The following is a 15,978-nucleotide window of genomic DNA, read 5'->3' as shown; positions in this document are numbered from 1 at the left end:
TTTAGTATGAAATTAACTTGCTCAAGTTTTATAACAAGGTGACGGCTAAACTGGATAAGGGTAATGGGTTTACAGTGATACTGCTGGACCTGGCAAAGGCATTTGACAGGATACCACATGGAATTCTAATCCGTAAACTACAACATATGGGAATGGATATAGGGTTGGTGAGATGGATAGGTGGGTGGTTGATGGAGAGAGATTAAAGAGTAGTTTATTCAGGAGTAGAGTCCAAAAGATGGCCTGTGACTAGTGGTGTGCCGCAGAGTTCTGTTCTTGGACCACTGCTGTTTAATTTGTTCATTAACGATATAGGGAAGGATCAAAGAAGAACAGTTCATTTGTTCGCTGATGATGCAAAGTTGGGTAGGGCGATAGTGAATGCAAAAGATGTCAAAATCTTGCAGGACGACTTGAATAAATTGGAGTTCTAGGCTAAGGAGAATGGATGTCAATTTAATGTGACAAAATGTAAGGTTTTGCATTTTGGGGTGAAAAGATTAGCAGTATACCACATTGGTGGAACTGTACTCCAGGGGATTGATGAGGCCAGGGACTTGGGAGTGTTGGTGGATACGGAGATGAAGTTTAGGGGGCACATTGCAAAAGTAGCTAAATCAGCTCATCAACTCACTTGGTTGTTGAAAAATACCTTGACGAGCAGAGACAAGCAAGTTATTGTACCTCTGTACTGAGCCTTGATAAGACCTCCTCTCGACTACTGTGCCCAGATTTGGTCACCTAGGTTCCTTCTTGATGGGGGAGCAGGTGGAGAGGATCCAGAGGCGAGTGAATAAGATGATAGCGGGTCTATGGAATGAACCATATGAGAACAGGTTGAAGATTTGTGGGTTGCAGAAATTAGTTGATAGGCGGAAAAGGGGAGATATGATTGAGACATTCAAATTGCTAAAGGGTTTCTATAGGATTAATTCAGAGAATATTTTTGAGATCAGGACTGGTGGTGGGACTAGAAGACACCTATGGAACCTAGGCAAGAGTGTGGTTAGCAGGGGTGTTAGAGCTGGGTTCTTTACTTTTAGAGTAGTAAATGAGTGGAATAAGCTGCCAGAGTCTGTTGTGAGTGCTATGATGGTGAGTGAGTTCAAGGCAAGGTATGATAGATACTGTGAGAATGTCGTATAGTTGTGTGGACATGATGTTTAGGGCCTCCCTTGATGAGTCTAAGGACTCCCTGGAATCGCCCGTAATAATAATAATAAATATCTGTACCTTTATTAATTAAAAGTTATTACTGGTCTTGCGTGTTCTTTTAATAATCCTTAAATTCTATTTTCAACAAACATATTGACATATGTAATTTCTAAGCCTTCATTTGTCATTGTTGCAAATTTTAATTTGAAAGTCTTATTCAAAATATCTTAATGTATGGAATTAGACTTCAAATATTTATATAATGGAGCTGTATCAGCGTTTGCATTCACCGACAACTGCAACAAGGAAGACTGGCTAATCTTCACATTGAAGTATCATGTGATTATGAAGTGGTTTGCGAAAATGTATCCTTAAGTGTCTTACATTCATATGATTCTGCTCGTAGCATCATCGTGTCATTCTGTAACATCAGCTGTGACAAAAAATTCTAACAAAAAAATGTCGCATTTTTAACCTTTTCCAACGACCGTGTCTTCTTTTTTACATATTTATAGGTACATTATTGCACACAATCTATATATATTATATAAAACATCATAACGCTAGCATAAAAAAAGCTATTACTGTTATTTAGCAGCTACAAATATATGTAGTTACTAAGTAAACAAAGGAATGCTGAATAGCTGAACAGCCAATATGCATTTGCTGTCAAGTTTTTCAGAAGCATTTTTATTTTACGATCTTATTTTCTGAATAAAAATTGACTTTAGTGAGTTAATAAAAAATTTTGGCCCATTCACATGATGGTTCACCAGGAAATTCCTGGTAGCCTGACTAGCCAGTTCATCCCTGTTAGTAACTCATTTCTTTTAAAACACAATAATAAACTTGAATTGAAACTACAAATATTTCATTCTGAAAATAACAGTACATGAGTGTGTGGAAACAAAAAACAAACCCATGAACAGGAATACAAGGTGCATGCAACAATTGGTTTACCAGTTAAAAGTGGTTGTTGCATGCTAAAAATTAATATTTAATAAATATTAAAACAATTTTTGACGTTGACATAAAATAATCTCTCAAACTTTTGGAGAAAAGAGAGAGTCATTCCAATTCAGTTAGGCTGATATAACAGGGCTTCACAACTTCCTTTGAAGAGGTATTCATATTTAAGGTCATATCAAGGGTTATAGCAGTACACGTAAGACAATCATAAATATCCATGCCCACATCAGGAGTCAAACTTGCAACCTGTTGGAGAGTGGATATGCTAACCACTCAGCCAACCAGGCCAGCCCCTCATTCTGAAATGATGCCACTTTCTGGCATCGGATCAATAGCCTTCAGCCGTGCATTCAATTCATCATGGAAAAAGAAAATGCTTGTAGTTTACCATTCTTGGACATCCTTCTTACTTGCACAGCCTTCACTATTTTGTCAGTCAGTATTTATTGGAAACCTACCTTTAGATATATTCATCAAAAATCTGCTCATCACACCTCTAAAAATAAATAAAAAAAAAAAAATGAAAATAAGATAATAATGGTGTTATCAAGTCGTTAATTATTATTTATTTAGCATATGATGATACAACGGCTGTGAGGCCCTTTTAATAGGGAAGTACTGCACCATCTCAATCCCCACCCACCCCTAATAATTTTATCTGGGACTGGCATACCTGATGAATCAGGCCTATGGCTGGGTCTTAGGTATTCCTGACTGTAATCTGTGTGTGTGTGTTCACGGATCTGGTTTGTCTGTTCTGGGAGACGAAAAACCTGAGTTTCTAGGTGGAACCCCCCCTACCCCCACCTCTGTATGAGACAGGCTAACTCACCTTTCTTCAAAATAGACCAGATAAAGCTTCCTCACATCACTGACGGGAATCGAACCCAGGTCTTTCTGATCAAAGGGCTTCATCTATACCTACTGAGCTACAGAGGCTAAGTTATTAATTAAGAGTGCCTAATGTATGATCCTCTCTTTCAAGCTTACAACAAGAACTTTTTGCTATCAAATCTTTAGTGGGATTAAATGGTTAGAATGTTCATCAAATCCAAAGATAATCGACTCCTACGTTGTGACACCTCATGATTATTCAAAAGATCACAGGGTTCCATTTCCTTATATTTCTGAACTTATTTATTGGTAGAATTTTGAAGAAGTTTCACTAAACTTAATCCCATATTTTCCTATCAACAAAATTTCTCATCTGTTACTATCTACAAAAGACGCTGTCACATCGCTGGCTTCACTTCTACTATTATTAGCAAAATCCCTTCCTCTATTTACAAAGGATATCCCTTGCATTCTATCCTTATTACTATATTATGATCCATAAATCAAGTGTCACTAAGGAGGGCCAAATACTCCTCTCTCTCTCTCTCTCTCTCTTATTCTGCCTAATTATAATTTGTCATCTTGGTTCAGGCATGTAAACAATTTTAGAGTTCATTTACTTTTCTGTTCAAAGTCGGTTAATTATTTCTACGAGTATATGAACATTGTTTTTAATTTGTTTGGTTTTATGAATGAATTCCAGTGATATAATTATTGTACTTTAAGACTTACACTACAAGAAAAAAAAGTATGTATGTGGAAGACCTCAGATGTTTTGCTGTTTTACTTTTATCATAGTGTTTTGGTAGTCACTTTTTTTGTAGATTAACATACCAATTATTATAATTGATATATTAATCCTTTCCTTATAGTTACATGGTAGTTAGCATTCATTCAGTTGTTATATTAGATCTGTGTAAGTATTATTTATACCTACTTTTCTAATATGTTCCTGCCATTAAGTTTGTTCACTCCTGAATTTTTCTAAGAACACTCATATCTGTGCTCTCCAATCTTTTGATCGATTGTTGCATTATTAACTCAGTTTTTGTGATATTATATATATATATATATATACACACACACACGTGTGGTCTGAAAAGTTGCCTAACAATGAAAAAACAAATTTATAATTTCAAAATTATTTTTATTTTTCAACATAATCTCCCTTATGACTAATACATTTATTCCAGCGATGCTCAGTGCCATTATCCTGTCCTTGTAGTGGTTCTCAGTAGGATCTGCAAAATACCCCTCTACAGCTGCAATCATCTCTTGATTCAAAGAAAAACTCTGACCAGCAAGGAAGAGTTTTAGTTTTGAGAAAAGATAGAAGTCAGAGGGAGCCAAATCTGGAGAATAGGGTGGATGTTCCAACAATTCATAGTGCAGATCCCTTAATTTTCCCATTGCCAATACACCTTTCTGGGCAGGTGCATTCTCCTGATGAAAGATGATTTTTTCTTCTGCAAATCGGGTCTTTTCTCATGAATTTTTTCATATAGTCTGGTTAAAAGATTGGAATAATATTACCCGGTTATTGTTTTACCCTTTTCGAGGTAATTAATAAGCAAAATACCTTTAGCATCCCAAAATACTGATGCCATGACCTTTCCTGCTGATGGAACTGACCTTGTCGCTGAACAATCGGCTTCTGTTCACTGTTTTGACTGCTGTTTGTATTCTGGTGAATCCAAGTCTCATCCATAGTAATAAATCAATGCACAAAATCAGTTTTATTCTTGTTAAAATGCTCCAAGCACTGTTCAGAGATTTTCATTTGAGTGCATTTTTGATCTGCACTCAAATGAAAGCAAGTGCAACATTCATATTGCGCAGCGCAAAGCTTTTTCGTTTGCAATTCTTCATGCAAAATATATGCTACACGTTCTTTTGAAATGCATATAGTCTCAGCAATTTCACACACTTTAACTCGCTGGTCATCCACTACTGTATTGTGCACTTGATCAATGATTTCTGGTGTTACACTTTTTGGACGTCCTTCACGTGGATCACCGTCAAGGGTGGTACGGCCATGTTTAAACTCGGCAGCCCATTTCTTAATTCTCGAAAACGATGGAGAAGAGTGCCCATAAACTTTTATGAAGTTAGAATGAATTTCTTTTGGCATTAAACCTACTTTTAGAAAGAATTTTATAACCGCATGATATTCAATTTTATCCATTTCAAGGGATACAGACAACACTTTGCTTCAGACAGCTGTATTAAAAAAAACTACTTGATAGAATGACTTGCAATTTCACATGGATGCTTATGACAGATATACCAACTTAGAAAAAAAAATCTTGCTGATAGTGTTGCCACTATCAGCAAGATTAATATTATTTATCTATGGTCGAGGCTGAGAACTTTTCAGACCACCCTCATACCACACACACACACAAACACACTTCTAAATGACTGTAGTTTCTCTTGTGGCATATAATTGTATTGAACAAGACTCAGTGTACAGTGGGATGAGGAAGCTTTGAAAGCTGTGTTATGATGTGATGTATCACGCTACTACACCCTCTACCAAGCATATGGACTTGTGTGGCAGATGCCTGGTGAATGTCTTACCAGAGTGTATAACCCCAATTATAAAATTCAGAGGTGGCAATGTGATGGTTTGTCCTATTTTTCCTGGTTTGACCTTGGACTTCTGTTTGTGGTGCCAGAAACATTGAACCAAGAGAGGTATCTGAACATTCTGAACAATGCAGTGCTTCGTACTTTTGTGGCATTTCTACAGAAATGACCATTGTCTCTTTCAGCAAGACAATGCACCATGTCATAAGACTGCTGTAACTGTGGAGTTAATGGACATGAACATCACCATTAACTCTTGACTGGTCTCCACAGATCCCTGATCTCAACCCTATTGAACATTGTGGGATGAACTGGAGTGTCAGGTAAGGTCAATGGCCATCTGTCCTACAACAGTCTAGGACCTCTAGACTGTTGTAGGACTACACTGACTTCTTTCCAGGCTGTGTATATGGATACAAATTCATTCCATGGTTTTATTGAACACAGTACTGCATTCTTTTTCCTCATTCGAAAAACCTTGCACTTTACATAAAAGAACTTTCAGAATATCAATTTCTGTATCCTTAAATTCTGATCCCCAAACCATTCTTCAATGGATTTTGAAAGTTTTTTCACTTGGTTATACTATAATAATAATAATAATTATTATTATTATTATTATTATTCATGCCTCCATGGAGTCAAAAGACTGATTGTGGGAGGTCCCCCCCCTAAGAAACACAAAATCTATTATACCACTCCTTGAACTCATTGACCGTTCTCACTCTCACCACTCCATCAGGCAATGCATTCCATGGTTCAACCACCCTCCATGCAAAGAAACTACTCCTCACCCTCTTGCTCACAGTTTCCATTCGTAACTTCCAGGGATGGTCTCTTGTCATCACTCCTTCCCGCTGTTCAACCAAGCGAAAGAACTCCCCAGTGTCAACCCTGTAACCACCTCTCAACAGTTTAAAAGTCTCAATCATATCACCTCTCCTTCTATCCACCAAACTCTGCAGTCCACATTCCCTCAGCCGATCCTCATAACTATCATTTTACAGTCCTGAAACCATATTTGTTATCTGCCTTTGTACCCTTTCCACAGTTAATTTATCCCCTTCAAATCCTGGGGACCAAATCTGAGAACAATAGTCCAAGTGTGGTCTGATCAGGGTCTTATACAACGGAATGATAACTATTTTATCTCTGCAGGTCAGTGTCCTTCTCATTATTGCAGCAATCCTCTGTGTTACCTTCACCTTTGCATATTTCCCCTAAATTTCAAGTTTCTATTAATCATCAATCCCAGATCTCTTGTCTTCCCTACTTCCTCCAGTATAACTCCTCCCATAGAGTATGCAGTGTACCATCGATGTTTCCCAAACCTCAAGACCTTACATTTTGCTGCATTAAACCGACCCCCCATTCGTTTGCCCATCTATCTAGCTTATTCAAATCCTCTTGCAGGGCTGCTGCATCTGCACAATTATTAATAATCCTTCCCAGCTTCGCATCATCTGCAAACAACTGAATATCTAGTCAAAGAAAAGTCTATATTGAAAGCCATTTGTTTCTGCAAAATTTCTAATTCTGTGGCTGGTATGTGTAGAAAGTGCAGTGTACAAATCTTCAAATATGTCATCAGTAGAGTTCTTTCTGCTTCACTCTTTGTTCATATGCCATACTAATGTACCAGAAGGTGAATAGCCACTCATGTAGGTGAGTGCCATAAATAAAAGTGGGAAGGAGAGAATGTAGTCATGCTGATGCATGCCTAATATCACACAGCCACAAATTTGTTTTTTGGTTGGAAAACCTGTCATTTCAACTCTAACTAGGATGTAAGGAATCTTTTTATAAGGACTTTTCAATTGAAGGTTGAGCTACTTCAGTCATACAGAGATAGCAGGTTGTTCCTCTTGCAAAACACAGACTAATAGGGAAAAAAATCTGCAATTAATGGATATTATGCACTAGCCTCATAGCCTTAGTTGCTTCTGCTTGAGTTCCAACCATTTTAGCTTCTGGCTTTCAAATTGATGTGATTTTCTTCAGCATTTACTTCCATCAAATGACCGATATTTATATAACTTGTATTTATATAATCAGGAAATTCTAGTGGGTGATAAAATAGTATTTTCATTGTGAAATAGTGTAATGGGATTAGTCAGTAACTAATCTGAGTTCTCCATCTGCATGAATGTCAGTTGGATTTCTAAAAGAAAATTTAGTACACAGTTTTCTGCATGAATTGAGCTATATGACATGGTGCTATGTTACCGTACTGGATATGTTACAAAATGAGTAAACACTATGCAAACAAAGCAGCAAGTATTGTACAACAGTCACTAACCAGAAATGTTTGGTCAGATGGATAGCTTTCTGATTTACATGCTTTGCAAACACTCCACCTATTCATCCCCCCCCCCCCTGCTGAGTGGTTAGCATATCTGCTCTCTAACAGATTGCTGGTTCAAATCCTGCTGTAGGCATGGATGTTTGTGATTGTTTTGCCTTGTGTACTGCTATAACCTTTGATATGGTACAGTATGACCTTTGCTGTCCTTGTGCCATTAAAACCATAAATCATTATCAGCATCCCCCCCCCCACATACACACAGTGCTTATTTCTCAAATAATGTTTCATATATGATGTGTGTTACTTTAGTTTTTAAAATACTTGTATTTTTGCTGTTATAAGATTTTTTTTTTTACATAAATTTGTGTTTAAATAATTTTATCCTTGACATTTTATTATATGTCTTTATCACAATCTGGGATCCTTATTATATTCCCCCGTGAGTTTTCAGCCTTTTTCTTAAGGACAAAATGAGATAAAGATATACCATTTCATTCCACTAAAATTTGCCGAGTTTCAGAGTTTAATGTTTGGTTTTTGATTTCATGTGAAATTGGATGAATTTTACCAAAAGTCACCAATTTCAAATATTTTTACAGATGGCTGTGAGTGAAGATGATGAAAGCAGGAAGTGTGGAGAGTAAAAATTGAACTGCTGAGAAAGGAAATGGAAGGCATGAAGACCGAGTTGAAGAGGGTGAATGTGAGGAGATTATGAGAGGTTAGCTAGTGCAAGCAGAACAAGATTAGATGAGAAATAGGGAAAGAAAACAAATTGCAGAAGTTGAGAAAGTGTGGGAGCAAGAGAGAGAATGATGAGAGGAAGGAGAGATGAAGTAGAGAAAGGAGGGGGACCAGAGAGCAGGAACAGAAAGGGGTAAGGATGCCAGTGAGAGAAGAATGAAACTGTAAGGAGTGTAATTATTATTGTACAAGCATTTTCATGGAGGCTGAAGACTCATCACAGGAGACTCAAAATATCCATACAATGTATCATACTTTTCTTTGAACCCATTAACAGACAAAGCACACACAATTGTCTCTGGCAACCCAATCCATTCGCTCACCACTCTCTCTCTCCAAGCAAAAAGTCTAGTCCTCGCACTACTATCACTTTTATTCAACTCCTAGGGATGGCATCTTGTTCTGTCCCCCTGTAGCCAACTGCTAAAACACTTCTTGCATTAATCCTATAAGATCCTTTAAGTAACTTAAATGTTTTTATCATATCACTCTTTTATTCCTATCAATCAACTTCTGCAACCCACAGACCTCAATCATAGGGAGCATTCCACAGAACCACTCACCTCTGGATCTTCACTACTGCTTCCTTACCCCAAGAAACCCAGGTGACCAGACCTGAACACAGTAATCTATATGTGGATATCAAGGCCTTATAAAGAGGAATAACAGCTTCCTTGTGTCTATCTGTTAGTATGTTCTTCAATAGCCAAGTAATTGCATGAGCTACCTTGGCAACCTTTGTAGTATGTCCTCTAAACTTCAATTCTCTATCTACTACCACCCATAAAACCCCTAGTTTCATCTGTTTCCTGGAGTACAGATCCATCATTGTGGCACAGCTTATAATCTGTTTCTCTGAAAATGCACAACTTTATGCTGTTCCACATCAAATCATCTTCCAAGTTCTCCACATCGCCTTCATTAACTGTTACTCTGCCTAATTTTGCATCATTGGCAAACAACTGTATCTTCCCTCAGATATCATATATATATATATATATATATATATATACACACAAATTAAACAGTAATGGTCCCAGCACAGAACCTAGCAGTACTGCTAGTGAGCTGCATTCTCCTGGATTCTGCTCCTTCACATATCACTTTTTGGTATCTATCAATTTAACTATCAGCCACCCTTGTATTTATATAACCAGTGTCACATCCATCCCCATTTGCTCTAATTTGCTTAAGAGTTCCATGTGGTATTCTGTGCAATGCCTTCACAAAATTCAGCAAGATCATCATGTAGCCATTGTCACTATTATAGAAAGTTAGTAAATTACTAAGGCATGACTGACTCTTCAGAAATCCATATGGCCCTTCATAGATATCATATTCTTATTCACCCATTCCTGAATTCTCTTTGTGATCAGCTTTTCCAGTACTTTTACTGGAAAAGTACTCCTGAGATACTGAATGGTCTATAATACTAAAGTCTTAGAGCCTTATAAAGAGGCAAAGGAATTATGCCCTCTTTCCAGCCTAGCCAGAGGTATTTCTCTTGCTAATTCTCTTAAAACACGAGTTGATGTTCCATCTAATACTACAGCTGTATTTACGTTTTAATTCTGCAATATTCTAAAATCCTCCAGTTCATCCACCTCTGTTCCCACACTATTCCCTGCCACATATGTCACAACAGTAACCTCTCAGATGACAAAGTGGTCATTCAACTATTTGATCTATTTCTGTCACTTCACTGCTGTCAACACTCCTTAAGGTTATCCTTCTGTAATCACTTTTCCTCTTACTTCCCATGTAGCAAAAGAAACTTTTGGGATTTCCTTTGGCTTGCTTGGTTAGTTTCTTCTCATAATTTGATTTTGCCTTTATCATACTAGTCACCTTTTTTCTTATATATACCTACCACAACAATTTCTTTTTTTTTTTACAGCTCATGCTTAATGATACTACTCATCCATCTAACTCCTACCTGATCTTGGATATACATTCTGATATTGTTTCCTACAGATGTCCCTTAACTATCTCCCATGCACTACTAACAGCCTTCCTCTACAGGTTTTTATGCCATGGCACAGCTTCAAGCTTCCTCCTAATCATGTCACAATTATCTACCTTATAGATCCACATATATCATTTCTTGACAGAATATTCTTAATTATTTTGTAGTCTCCTAAGCCAAGACTGCATGGTCACTTTCCCCAGTCAGAGGCAATGTAGCCACCTTGGTTATGGATAGTTCTTCTGAACCTGTGATTGGGTGTGGTACTCTCGCACACCAAGTCTCCCCCCCCCTTACATACTGTCTCAAGGTAGGTGTATAAATTCCATTTCCTGATAAATGCCATTTGATCTTTCTTTCTATCTATATCTCCATAACTAAAGTCCTCATAATAATTACTTGACCTGCATTCATTGTACTAATTTGTTGATGCTCATCTTCCTGACCATCCCTGGCCTATAGTATCAATCAACAGTATATTTGGACTTATTGGCCTCAATTTCACACTAGACTGCTTCAAAAGGAATGATCATCCTTCACATTTTATCCCTGTAACTGCATCATCTGCTCTTGGCCAAGTATCACTAATGCCTGTAACTTTTGGCAAGGTTGCACTAACCAATGTCAAAAACTCTTCCCTCTGTGGATGAGGGGAGGGTCTGGAAAGTTCTGATAAATACTTAGAACAAAAATGATATTAAAGCAATTGATATGACCACAAAAAAGAGCATACTGGTATCAGAGTAATGAAGGTAACTTATATATTCTTATATCCTTGTATGTTCTTTCTTTCTTGTGGTTATATCAGTTACATTCATATCATTTTTGTTCTAGGTGTTTTTATCAGAACTTTCCAGCTCCCCCCCCCTCTTCATAGCATCACTTTAGGCCCCCATCTACCTTTACTTCCTGAATTGACTATCGAGTAGGATAGTCTTCACACTCACTCACTCCCTTATCCCTTCACCATAATTACTCACATTTTCCTGACTTTGCTCTTGATCACTCTTGGTGAACAATGCTCTCTCTCTCTAGACACCTGATACCAAAACCATTTAAGTGCAGACTGTTAGCATTATACAAATCCTTCTTTCCATCAAACTTAGACCATAGGGCCACAAATCCTCCATCATTCTTTCTGCCAACCTACCTACTGATTCATATATGTCATATATGCCAACCTGCCTATTCAGTACCCTCCTCCTCATTTCACCTCATCATGGTGTGCCAGGATGCTTACAATCTTCACCTTCTCACTTTTCGTTTTTGCTTCATCCAACAACTCCTTCGCATCCGCCCTCATAGAATACTTCTCACCTCTCAGGTCATTAGTGCCAACCAAGACAAGTAGTTCTTTTACCTTATCTTTCTGCATCTGGATTTGCACCAGAAAAACAGGATGCTGTTTCACTTTCATTAAGTACTCCTTTGATCATAGAATCTCCATACAAAATTTTCTCCTTACCTTGTTTCATTTGTTCATGTGATCTCAATACTTACCTTGGATGTCCTGCTTCTTCCTCTTATCACACCTGCTAATCTTGTAACATTTCTGAAATTTTTCAATTTTGCACTTTGTCCTGTGAAAGATAACATGCAAGCATGTTATTTCCTTATTTAAATACCACTTTGTTCTGTATTTCCACTGCTGCATGTTCGACATTAATTCTGACATCAAAATTTTTCAGTCTGCCATTGACTATCTACTCTACTAATGCTTGCTTTTGTTGACTAATTTTGACGATAATATAACACAGAAAGATAAGTAAATAATTATTTATTGACTTATTGCTGATATTTTGCTGGTGTTATAACCAGCATCTTCAGAGCACAAAACACAGTTTGTCACACTATGCAAGACTACAACAATATGGTGTAATAATGGGACTAGTTTGATGTAGCAACAACACAAAGACTAAAGTCCTAAGTAGCTGCCCTCTATGTTAAAAAATAAATAAATAAATAAAACACAGAGAGAGAAAAATCAGGTACTAGTTATGTCTCCAAAATCTTAAGCAAATTGATTCAGCCATATTTGTTAAGCTTTGGAGTATGTATGTTTCAAGGCTTCTGTTATAACTGTGTAACAGTTATAACAGTATTTCTGTCTTCTGATATATTACCGTCAAAATTAGTCAACACATGCGACGAACACATAAGCCATTCTACACGTTTAATGCTTGCTTTGTTCTCTGCATCCAACTGCACTTACTCTTAAAACACTTACTATACACTTGCTCATCAGTTTTGCTCTCCTATAAATCCTTCAGCTTTCGTGAAAAATGCATCTCTCAGACAACACTACATTGAACAAAATTACATAAATTCATTTCACCCAACAATGATGTCCTTGCTGTCATAGTTCTGACACAGATGGGTGCCATACCAATAATATTGAATTTGAACAAAAATACATGGTTTACTTAAAACTGAATAGCTCAGTCTATCAGACACCCACATAAAACAGTAAACTAGAGTGAATTAACCTATTATTAACTGAATTATGAAAAAAATCACTTATCTTTCCATGGTGCTAATCACCAGTAATGTATTGAGATTTGATGATTTGGAGCAGAATAGTATTTGATTTTGTGCTGGAGTAATAATAGAGTGTGGCAGTCACAATCAAGCAAGAGGAAAACTTGGAAGATATGAAAATAATAATAGTGTGAATCATATAGCAAATGATTTGAGATTGATGCTAGGAGATACATCAGATATATGAGGGTGGTCTGAAAGGGTCTTGGCCTAACAATGAAAAAACGAATTTATAATTTCAAAATTATTTTTATTTTTCAACATAATCTCTCTTAAGACTAATACATTTATTCCAGCGATGCTTCCTTGCCATTATTCCATCCTTGTAGTGGTTTTCAGTAAGATCTGCAAAATACCCCTCTACAGTTGCAATCACCTCTTGATTCAAAGAAAAATGCTGACCAGCGAGGAAGAGTTTTAGTTTTGGGAAGAGATAGAAGTCAGAGGGAGCCAGATCTTGGGTATAGGGTGGATGTTCCAACAATTCATAGTGCAGATCCCTTAATTTTCCCATTGCCAAAAACACCTTTGTGTGAAGGTGCATTGTCCTGATGAAAGATGATTTTTCTTCTTCTGCAAACTGGGTCTTTTCTCACGAATTTTTTCGTCTAGTCTGGTTAAAAGATCGGTATAATATTCCCTGGTTATTGTTTTACCCTTTTCAAGGTAATTAATAAACAAAATTCCTTTAGCATCCCAAAATACCAATGCCATGATGACCTTTCCTGCCAATGGAATCGACTTTGTCTTCTTTGGTGCTGAACAACTAGCTTCTGTCCACTGTTTTGACTGCTGTTTGGATTCTGGTGTGTAACAGTGAATCCAAGTCTCATCCATAGTAATAAATCACTGCACAAAATCAGTTTTATTCTTGTTAAAATGCTCCAAGCACTGTTCAGAGATTTTAGTGCTAGTGCATTTTTGATCTGCTGTGAGCAAGCTTGGCACCCATCTTGCACAAAGCTTTTTCATTTGCAATTCTTCATGCAAAATATATCCTGTACGTTCTTTTGAAATGCCTATAGCCTCAGCAATTTCACGCACTTTGACTCACTGGTCATCCAATACCATATCGTGCCCTTGATCAATGATTTCTAGTTTATTGTTTTACTGTTTTATTTGTTACACTTTTTGGACGTTCCTTCACGTGGATCATCTTCAAGGCTGGTACAGCCATGTTTAAACTCAGCAGCCCATTTCTTAATTGTCAAAAACAAAGGAGAAGAGTGCCCATAAACTTTGAATGAATTTTTTTTGGCATTAAACCTTCTTTTTACAAAGAATTTTATAACCACGCGATACTCAGTTTTATCCATTTCAAGGGATACAGAGATACAGACACCACTTCTGCTTCAGACAGTTGTATAAAACAAACTACTTGATAGAATGACTTGCAATTTTACATGGATGCTTATGACAGATGTACCAACTTAGAAAAAAAAATCTTGCCGATAGTGTTGCCATCTATGGTTGTGGCCAAGAACTTTTCAGACCACCCTCGCATGTGAGAGAGAGAGATGGAATAAAGTGAGTGCTGTGTGTCTTGGTAGGATAATACGTAGTGGAGATAAAGAGAAGTGAAAATAAATGAGATGAGATCATGGCGAGTATGTAGAAAGAGGTCTGGAATATGTGAATGCTTATAGTACCTTTCAGGATAGAAAGTAGCTGTTTGCAAGAGAGATGGATGCAGGCATTTGGAGAACCTGTTGTTTTTCTCAGCAAGTGAGTGCATTAGGTCACGGAAACTGGAGTTGGAATAGTGGAACTTAGCAGAGATGGCCTTGTGTGGAGTAATGAATTGAGAAATGAGAGGGTGTATTCTATTTTGCAGAGAGAAGTGCAGTCTACAGAGAGTAATAATAGCTATGTGAATATACTGATAGTGCACTTTTTTCTTTTTGTTAATATATTCAAATATATGATGACTAAAAAGTGCTTTTCGTCAATGATTTTGTCAATGATTTATTATTGTCATAGCACCTGGAGGTGCTATGACAATAATAAATACAGTCACTGCTGGGAGAGGTGATCATTGGTTTGTTCTCTTTCTTCATTTAACTGTTCAGAGCACTATAATGTTGACAAAACTTGTGCATAAAAAGATGTAATTCCATTGTTTGGCTCACTATTTCACTATAAATATTCATAATTTCACCATTTCGATTCATATATGGCATAAAAATAAATAACTACCATTACTTTATTTAAATTAAGGGGATATTAAATCCCACATTGTTTTAAAACCGAATAAGAAACTCAAAGATTGGAATCAGAGAGTTTCATGCCGAATATAGTAAACTATAAAAATATCGGCGTTTACTAGCGTGAGCTAATGCAAGTAGTCCTAGTACATAGTACAATACCGGGCAACTCTCAGCAAAAGTGGTAAAGTTCTGATCACTATTCTTGGTATTTTCCATAATGTAAAAACACATTTCCTAGGAAATGAATGCTGTTATTACATTATGGCAGGAGGTCACTATCTAGACCAGTTTCAGCCTTTTTTGAGGCTTCATCAGTGAGTAGCTAGACCAAATTAATTCCAAAGGTTATAGCAAAAAGAACTTATATACTCTGCTATACAAGTTGTCAAACAGGTGCATCCATTAAGTTACTTAAATATAAATATAAAAAAAAAATATTAATTTCCTAGGAAATGTGTTTTTACATTATGGAAAATACCAAGAATAGCGATCAGAACTTTACCACCTTTGCTGCGAGTTGCCCGGTATTGTACTACGTACTAGAACTACTTGCATTAACTCACGCTAGTAAATGCCGATATTTTTATAGTTTACTATATTCGGCTTGAAACTCTCTGATTCCAATCTTTGAGTTTCTTATGCGGTTTTAAAACAATGTGGGATTTAATATC

Source organism: Typopeltis vanoorti, chromosome 2, assembly GCF_054136105.1.
Source record: "Typopeltis vanoorti isolate ZY-2024b chromosome 2, IOZ_Tvanoo_1.0, whole genome shotgun sequence".
In the NCBI taxonomy this organism is placed as follows: Eukaryota; Metazoa; Arthropoda; class Arachnida; order Uropygi; family Thelyphonidae; genus Typopeltis; species Typopeltis vanoorti.
Note: the sequence above shows the minus strand (reverse complement) of the source record.